Source organism: Lactuca virosa, chromosome 9 (assembly GCF_052849685.1).
Source record: "Lactuca virosa cultivar CGN04683 chromosome 9, Lactuca_virosa_CGN04683_v6, whole genome shotgun sequence".
NCBI classification, from domain to species: domain Eukaryota; kingdom Viridiplantae; phylum Streptophyta; class Magnoliopsida; order Asterales; family Asteraceae; genus Lactuca; species Lactuca virosa.
Genome location: NC_136434.1, coordinates 84,921,614 through 84,936,030, shown reverse-complemented (window position 1 = coordinate 84,936,030; position 14,417 = coordinate 84,921,614).

Below are 14,417 nucleotides of genomic sequence, written 5' to 3'. Positions count from 1 at the left end.
ACTTGAGTATATTCTTAACCGCTATCTAATGAGCTCTCCCCAGATTTCCATGATAGCGACTGACCATGCTCAAAGCAAAGGCTACATCAGGGCGAGTACATGTCATAGCGTACATGATCGATCCGACAGCGGAAGCATAAGGTACACGACTCATGTCAGCCATTTCCTCATCTGTACTCGGGCATTGAGTCTTACTCAATTTGGTATTGCTTTGGATAGGTAGCTCTCCCTTCTTGGAATTTTCCATACTAAACCTCTTTAGTACCTTGTCCAAGTATGTGCTCTGACTAAGTCCAATCAGTCTCTTCTTTCTATCTCTCAATATTATAATCCCAAGAATATAGGCAGCTTCTCCAAGGTCTTTCATGGCAAAACACTTTCCAAGCCAATACTTAACATCTTTCAAGGTCGGAACGTCGTTACCAATGAGTAATATGTCATCGACATATAACACCAGAAAAGTCACTATACTCCCACTAGCCTTGATATATACACAAAACTCATCTTCACTCCTAGAGAAACCAAACTCTTTGACTTTCTCATGGAAGCAAATATTCCAGCTGCGAGATGCTTGTTTCAATCCATAAATGGATTTCTCAAGCTTGCACACTCTATTGGGAAACTTTGCATCAACAAAACCCTTTGGCTGATTCATGTAAACATCCTCAGCCAACTTCCCGCTAAGGAAAGCAGTCTTGACATCCATCTGCCAGATTTCATAGTCATGAAAGGCAGCTATGGCGAGCAATATCCTAATAGATTTAATCTTAGCTACTGGCGAGAAGGTCTCATCATAGTCAACCCCCGGGGTTTGAGTGAAACCTTTTGCAACCAGTCGAGCCTTGAATGTGTGCACATTTCCATCCATGTCTGTCTTCTTCTTGAAGATCCATTTGCACCCAACTGTCTTACGACCTGGTGCACTATCAACCAAATTCCAAACTTGGTTGTTATACATAGACTTTATCTCGCTGTCTATTGCCTCTTTCCACTTGGAAGCCTCTGGGTCTGCCATTGCTTCCTTGTAAGTAACTGGTTCATCTAAATTTACCAGTGTCCTATCACTGATGAATGTGTCACCATTTGAAGTAATATGGAAACCATACAAATCAGGTGGCACACTCACCCTAGTGGATCTTCGAAGAGGTAATGAGTTATCAACTGGTTCAACAGGAACTGTTTCCTCTGGTTGAGTGCTAGTGTCATCTAAGGTTCCTTCATTGGTTAACTCTTGAATTTCTTCAAGGTCAATGGTGCTCCCACTGTCCTCTTTGAATATGAGCTCTCTTTCTAGAAAGACTCCTCTTCGTGCTACAAAGACCACGTTTTCACTAGCTCTGTAGAACAAATATCCAAAAGACTATTTTGGGTAACCAATAAAAACACATTTCTCCCTTCTAGCTGCTACCTTGTCGTGAGTCTCTCGTCTTACGAAAGCTTCACAACCCCAGACTTTAATATGTGATAATGAGGGAACTTTCCCCGTCCACATTGCGTGAGGTGTTTTGGCAACCTTCTTTGTAGGGACAAGATTGAGGATGTGGGCGGCTGTCTCTAAGGCATACCCCCAGAAGTGAATAGGAAGTGAAGCACGACTCATCATAGAACGAACCATGTCTAACAAGGTTCGATTACGCCTCTCAGCCACACCATTTAACTGTGGTGTCCTAGGAGGAGTTACTTGTGAAACTATACCACATTCCTTTAGATAGTCGTTGAACTCGATACTAAGATACTCTCCCGCCTCTATCGGATCTAAGTACCTTTATCTTCCTGCCCAATTGATTTTCGACCTCATGTTTAAACTCTTTGAACTTTTCAAAGGTTTCTGACTTATGCTTGATTAAGTAGACATAACCATATCTGCTATAATCATCAGTAAAAGTCACATAAAATCCATTAGCATCCCTTGTAGTTGATCTGAAGGGTCCACATACATCTATATGTATGAGGTCCAACATACCTTCACCTCTTTCACAAGACCCTGTGAATGGAGATTTTGTTATCTTTCCCAAAAGACAAGATTCACACGTATCATCTGATTTTAGGTCAAATGATTCCAACACTCCATCCTTTTAGAGTTGGGCTATGCGTTTCTTGTTAATGTGTCCAAGACGACAATGCCACAAGCATGCCTTGTCTACACTATTAGATAAGTCAATATTAAATACAATATTACCTAATCTATCAACACAAGTCACTGTTTCATACACACCATCACAAGGTAAAGCTTCAAACACAAAAACACCATTCTTATAAACAGAAATTGAACCATTCAAATCATTAAAAGAATACTTAAAACCTTGTCTGAACAATGCATGAAATGAAATAATGTTTCTCGTCATCTCAGACGAATAGAAACAATTCAATAAATCTAATCTAACATCATTATTAAGCAAAAGTTGATAAACTCCGATCTTGGTTACTGGTGAAGACTTTCTGTTTCCCATGATCAAGTTTATCCTCCCTCGCTCCACCTCCTCACTTTCTTTTAGCCCTTGCAAATCAGAACAGATGTTAAAACCACATCCTGTGTCAAGGACCCATGAACGAGAAGATAATGAGTTATTAGAAGAAATAGTGTAAATACCTGCTGAAGATGGCTTTACTTTTCCATCTTTGATGTCGGGCAGATACTTTGGGCAGCTTCTTTTCCAGTGCCCTTTGTCATTGCAATAAAAGCAATCAGCGTCTTTTGGGTCGGAAACATGGGGAATTACAACATTGGGCTTGGCCTTTGGGCCACTACTTGATGACCCAGCTTGGGTCTTGCCCTTCCAATTTTGCTTAGGAGGACCTTTCCTCTTTTTCCGCTTTCCCCGTCCAACAGCCAAGACAAGGGCACCAGCAGGAGTGGAGGCTACACTTTTACCCTTCATTCCTGCCTCTGTTGTCTGCAACAAGTTGTGCAATTGGGCCAATATCTGCTCGGTGTTGTTCAAATGGGTTCAAGACCATGTCTATGGCCAATTCCTCATCAAATTCCACATTGAGATTGACCAAACGCTCAATGTAGCGTTGCATTCTTTGCACATGACTAACAACCGACTCTCCTTCCTTCATCCTGCAAGCCATGAGTGATTTGACTACCTCGAACTTTTCTTGACGAGCTCGCTTATGGTACTTTTCCATAAGGTCCTTGTTCATCTCAAAAGGCCAGTAGTCCTCATAGTACCTCTGCAGTTCTGGGGACATGGTTGCAACCATGATGCATGCCACCTTGGTGACATCGTCATAGTGCTTCTTGTAGGCATCATATTCTTCGGGAGTGGCTTTGGATTCATCAATTTCTTTGAGCTCCTTTTCAAGGACATACTCTTTGTCCTCAAAACGAAGCGCCATTTTTATGTTGCGCATCCAATCGTTATAGCTTGAGCCATTGTCACACCCCGAACCGTCGAAACGGACGGCGGAAACGTCCGGGGCGGGTGACGTCATGCGTAGTATCACAACAGTTGTATCATAGTAAGCGTAGTAAACACAAGCATTACATTATAATAAAAATATTTACATTGTTTGAAAACATAGTTTGTTCATAACAGTATATAACAAAAGTAAAAGACGTGACTCTAAAATGCTCCGTCTTTTCCAAAAGCTGGCAACATAGTTTGTTCATAACAGTATATAACAAAAGTATTAGGCAGGTTGATCGCGGGTGTTCGAGGGAGTATGCTGGGCATACCAAGAGTACGCAGGGAGTACTCCAGTCTGATGCAAACCCTATATTAGGGTCTTGGACCCTATTTAAAGGCCTTAACTTGTGTTCAAACCCTATTATCTTCTGCCTCATCAACCTTAACCCTAATATCGAAACCCCAAGTTTTTTTTTTGTGAGTTTTGAGCTTGAAAGTGAGTTTTGGTGGTATTTTTTGGTGATTTGAAGGAAGAAGAACTCTTGGAGATTGTCTTGGGGTATCTTAAGCTTGTAGATCCAGATTCCCCATCATCTTTGCAAGGTATTCGAGGTATAAACTTGCCTACTTGATGGTTCCTTATGCTAGGTCTAGTTTTGGGGCCTTGTTTATGCATTTTTCGGTCTTTTGAGCTAAAGTTGAGCTTCTGATATACTACAGAAGCCATGGATGTTAGATCTTAGCTCGATTGAGGTCCCTTGTTCATTAAAATGAAAAACGTTTTGAAAGATATTGGTCCATGCAAGTGTTAAGAGCCTTATTAAGCTTCTTTTTTAGTGTTAGGTCCCATTAAGTCATGCATGGGTGTAAAGTTTCCAACTTTACGTATTAAGTCGCCATTTAGGATCAGATCTGAGAGTTTGGCAAGAGGTCTTAGCTGATTAAGTGCTTAATGGAGTGGAGTGGTGATCTGGGGAGTACATTGCGCGTACCCAGTTGGTACGCTGCGCGTATTGGCCCCGGAAGGAGTACACTAAGCGTACGAGATGAGTAAGCCCCGCGTACTTAGCAAATGGACCTTCGGTTTGACTTCATCGGTTTGGGCCATATTTTTGGATTTTAGAGTTTGGTCCTTGTTTGGCCATTGGACTTCTGACTTTGGGCCATGGAAAGGCTATGAACTTCCTTAGAATTAGGTCCATAATGATTTTTGGGCCCAATTTGGAAGTTAGGCCTTATTGGGCCTTGTGATGCCATTTGAGGAATTTGGGCCTTTTCGAGTAGTTGGGTTGGGCCTTGGTTTTGCGCCAAGAAAGGAAAAGGGTAAAATGGCCTGTTATCCTGGAAATTGGACAAGTAGACTAGATTCTTGAGTATGGGTTGAGATCCAATTATTAATTAGATATTTATTTGATAATGTTAGCACGGGGATCTTCCAGACCAGCAGATTGAGATTTTATTTGAGAGATACAACAGCTAGAGGTGAGTTTCCTCGCTGTGTTTAGCGGGTCGAAGGCACCAATGCCGACCCACAGTTTGTTATGTTTAGGATGCTAGATGTTTGTGTGACTCTTGCATATGTTATGTGTTTGTTTTGTTTACCGGGCGGGGCCCGATGCCGGGCTGGGCCCGATGATCATTCTGTATGCTATTTATCTTTGTGATTATTGCATGTGTTATATGTTTATCTGTTTATATGTTTATATGTATAGCAAGCGGGGCCCAATGACTGACAAATCTGTATACCGAGCGGGGCTCGATGCCGGGTGGGCCCATTATATGTTTGATATGTATGATATGTGGTATTTTGGGGAACTCACTAAGCTTTGTATTTACGGTTTTTAGTTTATGTTTTCAGGTACTTCTGGTACGAAGGGGAGAGCTCGGGACGCCTGCATTGCACACACCATATTGTTATGCATTTTACATGACTCTGATGTATTTGGATGTTCATTGACATTCTGTGATTTCACTATGGTTTTATGATATTGTTTTGGATAATGGTTTTATTAATATAAAAATAAAAAATTTTAGTCTTCGTTTTTGGGACGTTACAATTTTGTTCCAGATTCTTGAACACATACACGTTGAGGAAATCGATTTAGGGTTCCAGATTGATAGGTAAGAATCGACTTTGTTCCTTATTCTTGAACAACAAATCATTAGAAGCCCTTTTCTTGTAGTGTTGCTGACCCAGGTCTCTATTCAAAACAAAGAAGACGAAAAGGGAGGGAGACCTATAATCGATTCAAAAGGATACACCAGGTAGGTGTCGATCGATTGTGAAAAAAATTATGGAGATTGTCGATCGATTTTAAGAAGAAGAGATGTTGCGATTCTTAGTGTGGGTGGTATAGTGAGATGCGTAATGGATTTGGGGATTTAGGGATTTAGTGGTATATATATATATATATATATATATATATATATATATATATATATATATATATATATATATATATATATATATAGAGAGAGAGAGAGAGAGAGAGCCATATTTATTTTTTGAACGACAGCTTGATTGGTTAGGTGTTAGTGTTAATACTCAAATTCTTGTTAGCACTGAGGATCGAACCCTGGCATCCTTATTCTCTTTGTTTATTAATCACAAAATACTTAACAAAAAGAAATAAAAATGAAAAATAAATATATTAAGGGTATTTTAGTCTTTTCAATTTGGGAAGGGACATTTTCCACATACAAACTAGCTTAAAAGGACCACCAATCCAAAAAAGTCGAGGTTTGGACCAAACCTAAAAAAAATGCATACCACATGGACCATTTTTGCAGTTTTGTCAATATACTATCAACATACCTCAGAAAAAATGCATACTACAGGGACCATTTTTGCAATTTTGGCAATATACTATCAACAAACTCCTAATACATTTTTATCATTTAGTTGGATGTATACTATCACGATAGTATACAACGTAAATTCTTATCCTTTTAGAAGGATCATTGTAATTGGTGTTATCGTTTGTGATGTTACCTTGTTGATAATCTATCAGCAAGGTAACATCGCAAACGATAACATCAATTACAACGAGCATTCTCACAGGATATAAAATTTACGTTGTACCAATATTTTTTTTGTAATACAATGCCCACTTTGATTCCAAAATTGAGTGTACGATTCTCTAAATGATTATAGATTCATTAAATGATTAGCAATTCGTCATTAAAACCCTAATGGCATTACTCAAGTCCGACTAAAGTTATAATAATGAAATTATGAAATCAAAAGCCATATCGATAGAAATGTAATGAATCCATATAAAAATTTCACAGAATAATCTAAAACAAATGCAAATGATTAAAGTAATCCACCTAATTGAAATTTAGATTATAATTATGTAATTGTTGGAAAATTTTGATCATTAGTTGTGATTGTGCAATAATTTGTTAAACTCTTAGTATGATTAGAGTCATTAATGAACATATCGAATAATAAATCCTATTGTTTAAAGCTAGACTGAAAAAAGGTCTTCAACAAAGTTATAAATTATCCAATTAAAACAAGCTCTTTAATTGGAAATAATTCACTACATAACTATCGAACAAGATCTTAATAATTATGTAAGAATTGCCATAATGTTCAAACAAATATACCAACCACAACTGATTTTCTCATAAGTTCGGAAACTAAAAAGTGACATGGCCATGTCACCAAAAATTATAACATTATACTTCCTAACATGGCCATGTGCATGTAAAGGCCAAAAATTGACATGGTTGTGTCTCTCCAAAGTATGTTGCCAATTTTTTTTATTTCTTCAGCTAACGTAGCGATGCCAATTATGATGTGGTTGTGTAAAATATTTTTCCATTTCATCCGTCTTTTGCCTTCCGATTTATGCTCAAAATTTTCCCTATCACAACATGTTTAAAAGCCACGGGGGAAACAATCTCATAAGAACTTTGCGTTTAAGCATGTTCGGGCAAAGAAATTCCAGGTTGGGTGACCCACTGAGAAATTTTCGTGTCGAGTAGTCCAAAGTAGACAATATTGTGATATGTGATGTGGGGGATGTTACCCTTTCATACGACATCTATTCTCGGTTGTCTTTATATCGACGGACTCCTATTTATGAGATCTTCAACTCTCATTTAGATTGTTTCGACTAACAATCAACCGATTTAAAATTCGATTTCTGTGTCCGCACTGCTGCCTTGAAACTTCGAAAAATCATAACTTCCTCATATGAAGTCAGATTTGGACGTTCTCTACATGAACACTCTCGGTTTTATGGTTACTACGAATTCCATTTAGATTACTTAAGCTAATAAGCAACTTATCTCTGATTCACTATTTACGACATATTTTGTCGTATCGGGTCGAACACGAAACTTCAAATGATCATAACTTCTTTATACAAAATCAGATTTTAGCGTTCCTTATATCCCCAGAATACTCATTACGACTACTTCGAATTTCATCAAGGTTATTTATCCTAATTAATATTTTATTTTAATATTCGTTTTAGCCATATTTATTAAGTTTTCGCCTAATATTATATATACATAATATAAGCACATAAATCACATAGATTCAAACAATTTACTTTTTGTTTATTCATTTAAGGATTAAAATTGTTGAACAATGTCAGTTACATATTTATATATTGCCTAACGAGAAACACGGGCGTTACATATCAGATCAAGGGAATGACTTGACTTGTTTTGTTCGACGAGGACGTCAAATCACATCAAAAGGGGTGAAAGAGCTGCAACTATGATCCTACATTATTGACTGAAAAGGAGAATAAGAAATCATTCTACGGAATGTTGATACCTTAATATAAATATAGGTTTTAAAACCTCAAGAGCCTTAAATCCCATGAGAAATCTAGTGTTAAGTGTCCATTGTTGGGCCAAATTTCAAGATGGATGACCTCACTGGGAAGTTCTCTTGTCGGGTCCTCCAAAGCAAAGAACATCATGGTATATGTGTTTAGGGATGTTAGTGATAGGATTTAGGTAAAACAAATAAACTTAAAACCCTTAAGTTTGCACGCAACCTAAATAGGATCTATGTTTTCTCTATTGAACCTATAACTAAGAACATCAAATAAGAAACCCTAAGCACCCTAGGTAATTGTCGAAAAACAAAAATTAGGGTTTAGGATTACACTAATTCTTCCAGATCTCACCACTGATGGCTAGGGTTTCAAAAGAACGGTTTGAGGTGATGGAGGCTGGTAATGGGAAGGGTTCCAAGAAGTTAGAGCCCTTAAATAGGGCCCAAAACCTTAGGATTAGGGTTTTAATGAGCAACGGCTATGCCCTGCGTAACCTAAGTTACGCAATGCATAGCCCATTAGAAACGCGATCCACATTCAGCAAGCTACGCCTTGCGTAGGGCAAAACCCTAAACTTCCAATTTAACTTCAAATAACCATAACTTCTTCGTTTCAACTCCGTTATCGACATTATTTATATGCTCGAAAAGGTATCGACGAACCCCACATTGTTATCTAGTTACTTCTGAATAAAAAGATATCGAACTAAAATCCTTAATTCATGCAAGAAGCCTAATATATCACCTTCCTAATTTTACCCTTTGCTTCAAGGCACGGATCGATGGTTCTATCACTTAATCCAACATTGCCAATATCCAAAAAGGGCCTAAACCCTATTCCTTTGAAGCCAAAAACTATATCTTGATCAAATTCCGGCCCGACATCTCGAAATTGTAACATTGCTAAAACTTGGTGTTACACTATTTAAAAGTTTTACAATAAATTTTTTTTAACAAAAACTCGATTTTAACCGTTTTAAAACACTTTAATGAATAGTCATTTATAAACAACTTATGTTATCTTTTAAATATTTATTCCTCAAGCTGCAAGTGATATTATTTTATGATAAAATGTTATTTAACATGTAAAAACCATTTTCATACATTAAACATAACATATAATAAACATAAAATAAACATCACAAGCATGCATCAAAATGTGTATAAACCAAGCCATAAACTAGTAATAATTTTTGTGAGCCAACACAAGACTTATTAAGTCTTTTCTAAAGGATTTAAGGGACACTTCAAAAGGTATTCAAGCTCCCACTTGCCAAGTCAACTCTTGCTTGCAAAAAGAACTTCAAGGCTCCATGTGTGTGATAACACTTAAACCATTTAGACTATAATTAACCCTAAAAACAAAGAGTACATGCTTTAGGTTGGGATTATAGTCCAAAATGGTTACGATCTTCAAATCTTCAAGGTAATGGTCATTTCTTGAACTTGTTATATTCAGAAAAAAGAATACAACTAGTCTAACTAATTTAGTACAACAAATAAACAAATGAAAAAAATACATATTTATGTATTACATCTTATGAATAAATAATAATCAACCAACACAACACAATGATCTTAATGACTTGTTTATACTGTAGTGACCCTAATTATGATGACATATGAATAATTGTAAAGATCTAGTGAATCATACAAACATCAAGAACACAAGGAGTAAATAAAATCATTTAAAATCCATTAGAATAGTAAGAGTACAAGTAAGTTTTGAATATTTCTCTCACTAAACTAACACTCAAAAAATGGGTCTTACATGATGGGAGTCACTCATTTCCTATTTATAGGAAAGACCCAACCCATTTACATATACAAGAGAGTAAGCCACATCCAAGGAGAACTTTGCACCCTAACATTCTCCCCCTGAAAGTTAGGATTGGATGTCCCGACTTTAATTTCCAAACGAGCTCGTGTGATCAAGACAAACTCCCATCGAAGTAACACCGGTCTTTAAATCCACAAATGAATACCCGAGAAGCTTCGAATACCCATTTCTACCTTCTCCCTTTTTTATAATCAACAAGTGATTATAAAATATACATAGAATGAGAAGCGCTCGAGCAATAAACTTTGAAGAATCCCCCCCCCCCTTGATGTGTGGCAAAAATGCAACCGCGAAAATCTTACACGAAAACAATCATGAAAAGACAAGAAAAATTTCCAAATTTTGTGAAAATTTTCGAATTTTAGGTGAAAGTTGCAAGAAATTCGAAAAACTGGGTATAAACTGTCAATTTTGTAATTATGCAGAGACCCGTTGCGCCACAGTATCTTCCAATGCAAAACTTTACCCCAAAAGCAAAACTGGGCATAAAGTGTCAATTTGTAAAAGCTTCAGGGACTGAACTCGAAAAATCTCCCTATTTCTCAGAATTATACCCCAATGTCGAAACTGGGTAAATTCTGTCCAAGTGCTAAAACGTCAGAGATTCGAAACGAAAATTCAACATACTTCACAAAAAAATGATCCCATTTCGAAAGTGGGACTTTTCTGCCACTTCTTTGAAAGATAGGGGACTCGAAATGAAAATTTTTGTTTTCTTCCCTAATTGTTACCGGATACAAACACGATCAACACAACTCACAATTCGAAATTGAATTCCACAAGTAAAAATACTCCTTTTGACTACATATCGAAATTGTGCTCGATATCTTAATCACTTAACCCAAAGCGAAAACTTGTTCGACCTCCAAACCCAAAACACGATCTTATATACGAAATAATCGATTGTCACATGTCGAAATTGTTGGGTGCCCATCGAACAACCATACAAAGATGATTTCAACCTCAAATTGGTTTCCAGATGTGATTTCGAAAGGGCCAGAAGTGTTCAACTTCAAACCTTTCGACCCAAAGCGATGTTTGTTCGATGCGAACGATCAAAACAGTCTAAATTCATTTGGATCCATGAAGTCACCAATAAATCGAATTATTCACTTCGTTCACATATGCAGACTTAAGAGAACTTACATGACGAACACCCAATCTATAGATGTGAACTCGTGTTCGTCATCACACTATTTGACCCACAGCGAAGCCGTGTTCGACCTCCAAAACCAAAACGACTCAACCTTCTTATGTCGAAATCGTCGGTTGCATATCGAACGAATCCAACGTATGCATCGAATTCCATCTGTCTTCTTCCCAGTTCGATGTCCAGTACATGTTCAACTTCAAAGCATTTGACTCTAAGTACTGCTTTCGACCCAAACGTACTTTCAATTACCAATTTTTCTTGGTTCGATCTAACAACAACACATCGAACCATTAACCCCATCAAATTCACAATCTTCCTATAAACAAAAAAATCGAACGCCAATTCGTTTGACTCAACGCAAAACAAATTCGAATTTAACTCAAACATACTTTCACCAGTCAAAATCATAAGTCACACATTGAACACAAATTTAACATCACCAATACTCGATTCCTTACCCATTTGATTCACTTTCTATTTCGAATTCTGTTCTCCTCTACAATTCAATCCTAATACGAAATAAAGGAATGTTAGTCGAATTCAATTTTTTAATGCTCCATTGACTCTAATCAATTTCGAATCATCAGAAATTCATTCGACCTGGAATCAAACAATCATTCCTGTAGACTCGAATAACTATTCATACATCATACAAGGCTAGTTCGATTTCGATTCTAGATTCATAAGAACCTAATTTTGACTTTCGACATTGACTTCAGTGCTTCCGACTCAAATTGCAAACATCAGTCGAACTCCAGTCGACATCATACTAGTCGAAATTCAAAACACATTTTGATTATCAAACTCAAAACAAATTTGACTTGAACTCAACAACCCGTCACCAGTTGAAAATCACGAGTTTGACTTTAAGCAATATTTGACACAAACTAAGTTCAATTCATGTCAAAATCGATTCAACACCATCATGAACTCATTCATTTATGAGATACAAACATCAATATGAAAACTTCAATTCTTGATGTGAACAGGAAGTAATAATCGAATCGGTGAACAAGAAAGAGTCAAAAGTACACTTTGTAACATCAGTCAAAATAGGCCAACAACAATCACATGTGATGATGTTAATCAAGTAATGTGATTTTGTTAAACAAGTGGTGTGATAAACTTACTATGTAGTTCATGGTAAATTATTATGCAAGTATGAATTTTCGTACGTCTTTATCATATAAATCAAAGTATACGTCCATACAAATCCCAATCTAACTTCGCGTGAAGAAGTTATGATAAACTCTAACACTATAAATATCTATAATAAGAAGAACTTAAACTATAGTGAGATTTAACTATAGGAATCTAAAAGAGAGTTGTAGTACTCGTATATACCTACGCATGGATATAAAGAACGTCAAAAACGGAGTTCGTGTGCGAAAGCTATGATCTTCCGAAGATGTAGTAGTGTAAGAGCGTGACACATAGCAGAAACCCTAATCAGCCATGCTCCATGACGTGGCCATAAATTTCACGACGTGAATGTGATCTAGGACACTTCTCAAGGCTAGAATGAAAATAGCAAGTCTACGGTAGTGATGTGTTAAGACTCCACGACGTGGCCATAAAGATCACGACGTGAAATGAGTATCTTGACACCTTCCGAAGCTAGGACGCAAATGACAAGTCTAGGAGGTGATGTCGCTATACTCCACGACGTGGACATGTTTTGGACAACCTATAAATAGCAAGCTCGACCTTAACCATTCTTACACCTAAAATTCTTACCTCTCTCTCGTTTGCTGAAGGCATTCCACGTCCCGAGCCCGATGATCACGAACCGCTGACCGTTTCTAGTTAGATTCCATAAAATCACGCTACTATGGTGAGTTTCACGGCCCCACTTTTTAATGTTTTCGGGGGAAAACACCTGCTAAATATTGTATACTAGTTAATACTATTTTATATGATAGTATGTTCGTATCAACATAGATAGTTATATTAACCGGGATATAGTTATTTCGTATGATATATACCTAGAATATATCTGATATTTTGAAGTTATAAAACTATCTTAAACTTGTTAGCATGGTCTTACTAATATAGACCCTAAGTTATACTCGGGAATTATATATATATATATATATATATATATATATATATATATATATATTATGTGTGATATTGCCTCGGAGTTATACTTGAGAGTTATATATACGAATTGTTAAGTATGTTGTTATTATTGGTTTTATGTTATGATAAAACCTAGTTTTACTTCAAGTTATAGTTGTTGTACTGCCTAAGTATTATGAAACTAGGAGTAATGTTTAAAAGCATAGTCTAGTAACTTAGGGTTTTAGACACAAATATGATTTTACTGTTAGAACTATAGAAGGTCGACAAAGTCTACATGAGCTATTGTATTCATAAACTAAGATTAGAAATCTTAGTGGAAATCCTCTGACCTGTAACCGCTAATCCCGTGCGGGCGAGGAAGTTGTGTATAGATATATGTGGGTTGACACCCCCCACCCGTGGTTGCTAGCTACAACCCAACATTTGGAAGGTGACGAACTTGCCCATTTTATTGTTATCCGACGTCGATGAAGCATGCGAAATTTATCTTAAGGTGCGAAACTTGTAGCATCAATCAGAGGTTTGAAACTAGTCATACTGTCGCGGTTATGGACTCATGGTAGCACAATAATACTCGATAAACATTATACTTTGTCGATATACAAGTATTAATGTTAAGTATAAGATTTACAAACACTTATACTTAGAGTACATGAAACTATAGGTATGCTACTTATGAAGTAACCATTATACCTAGGATATATATACTATGTGTTGGAGACAAGTATGTGTCAGAATGACACATTTAAGCTGTGATTTTATACTTTTGAAACTTGGAAAAAGTACTATTTTCACTCAGAGTCAAAACCTGTGGACTCACCAACTTTATGTTGACGTATTTTAAAAATGCATGTGTTTTCAGGAACTTGATAAGCTGCAATGTTAGTCGAACAGGAGAAGTTTTACTATTATCATCTCTGTTCATATGGATCATATATATATATATATATATATATATATATATATCTATATATATATATATATATATATATATATATATATATATATATATATATATATATATAGGACGTGTGCGATCATTCGAATATTATGTAATAATCAATAGGAAACAATAATAATGTAACTTTCTATCATCAACAAAGGTATGTAGCTTATAAAATTCTCTGTAGTGTTCATTATATGTTTGATAACTGTGATACAAAAATGAAGTTACACCGCCCGGTG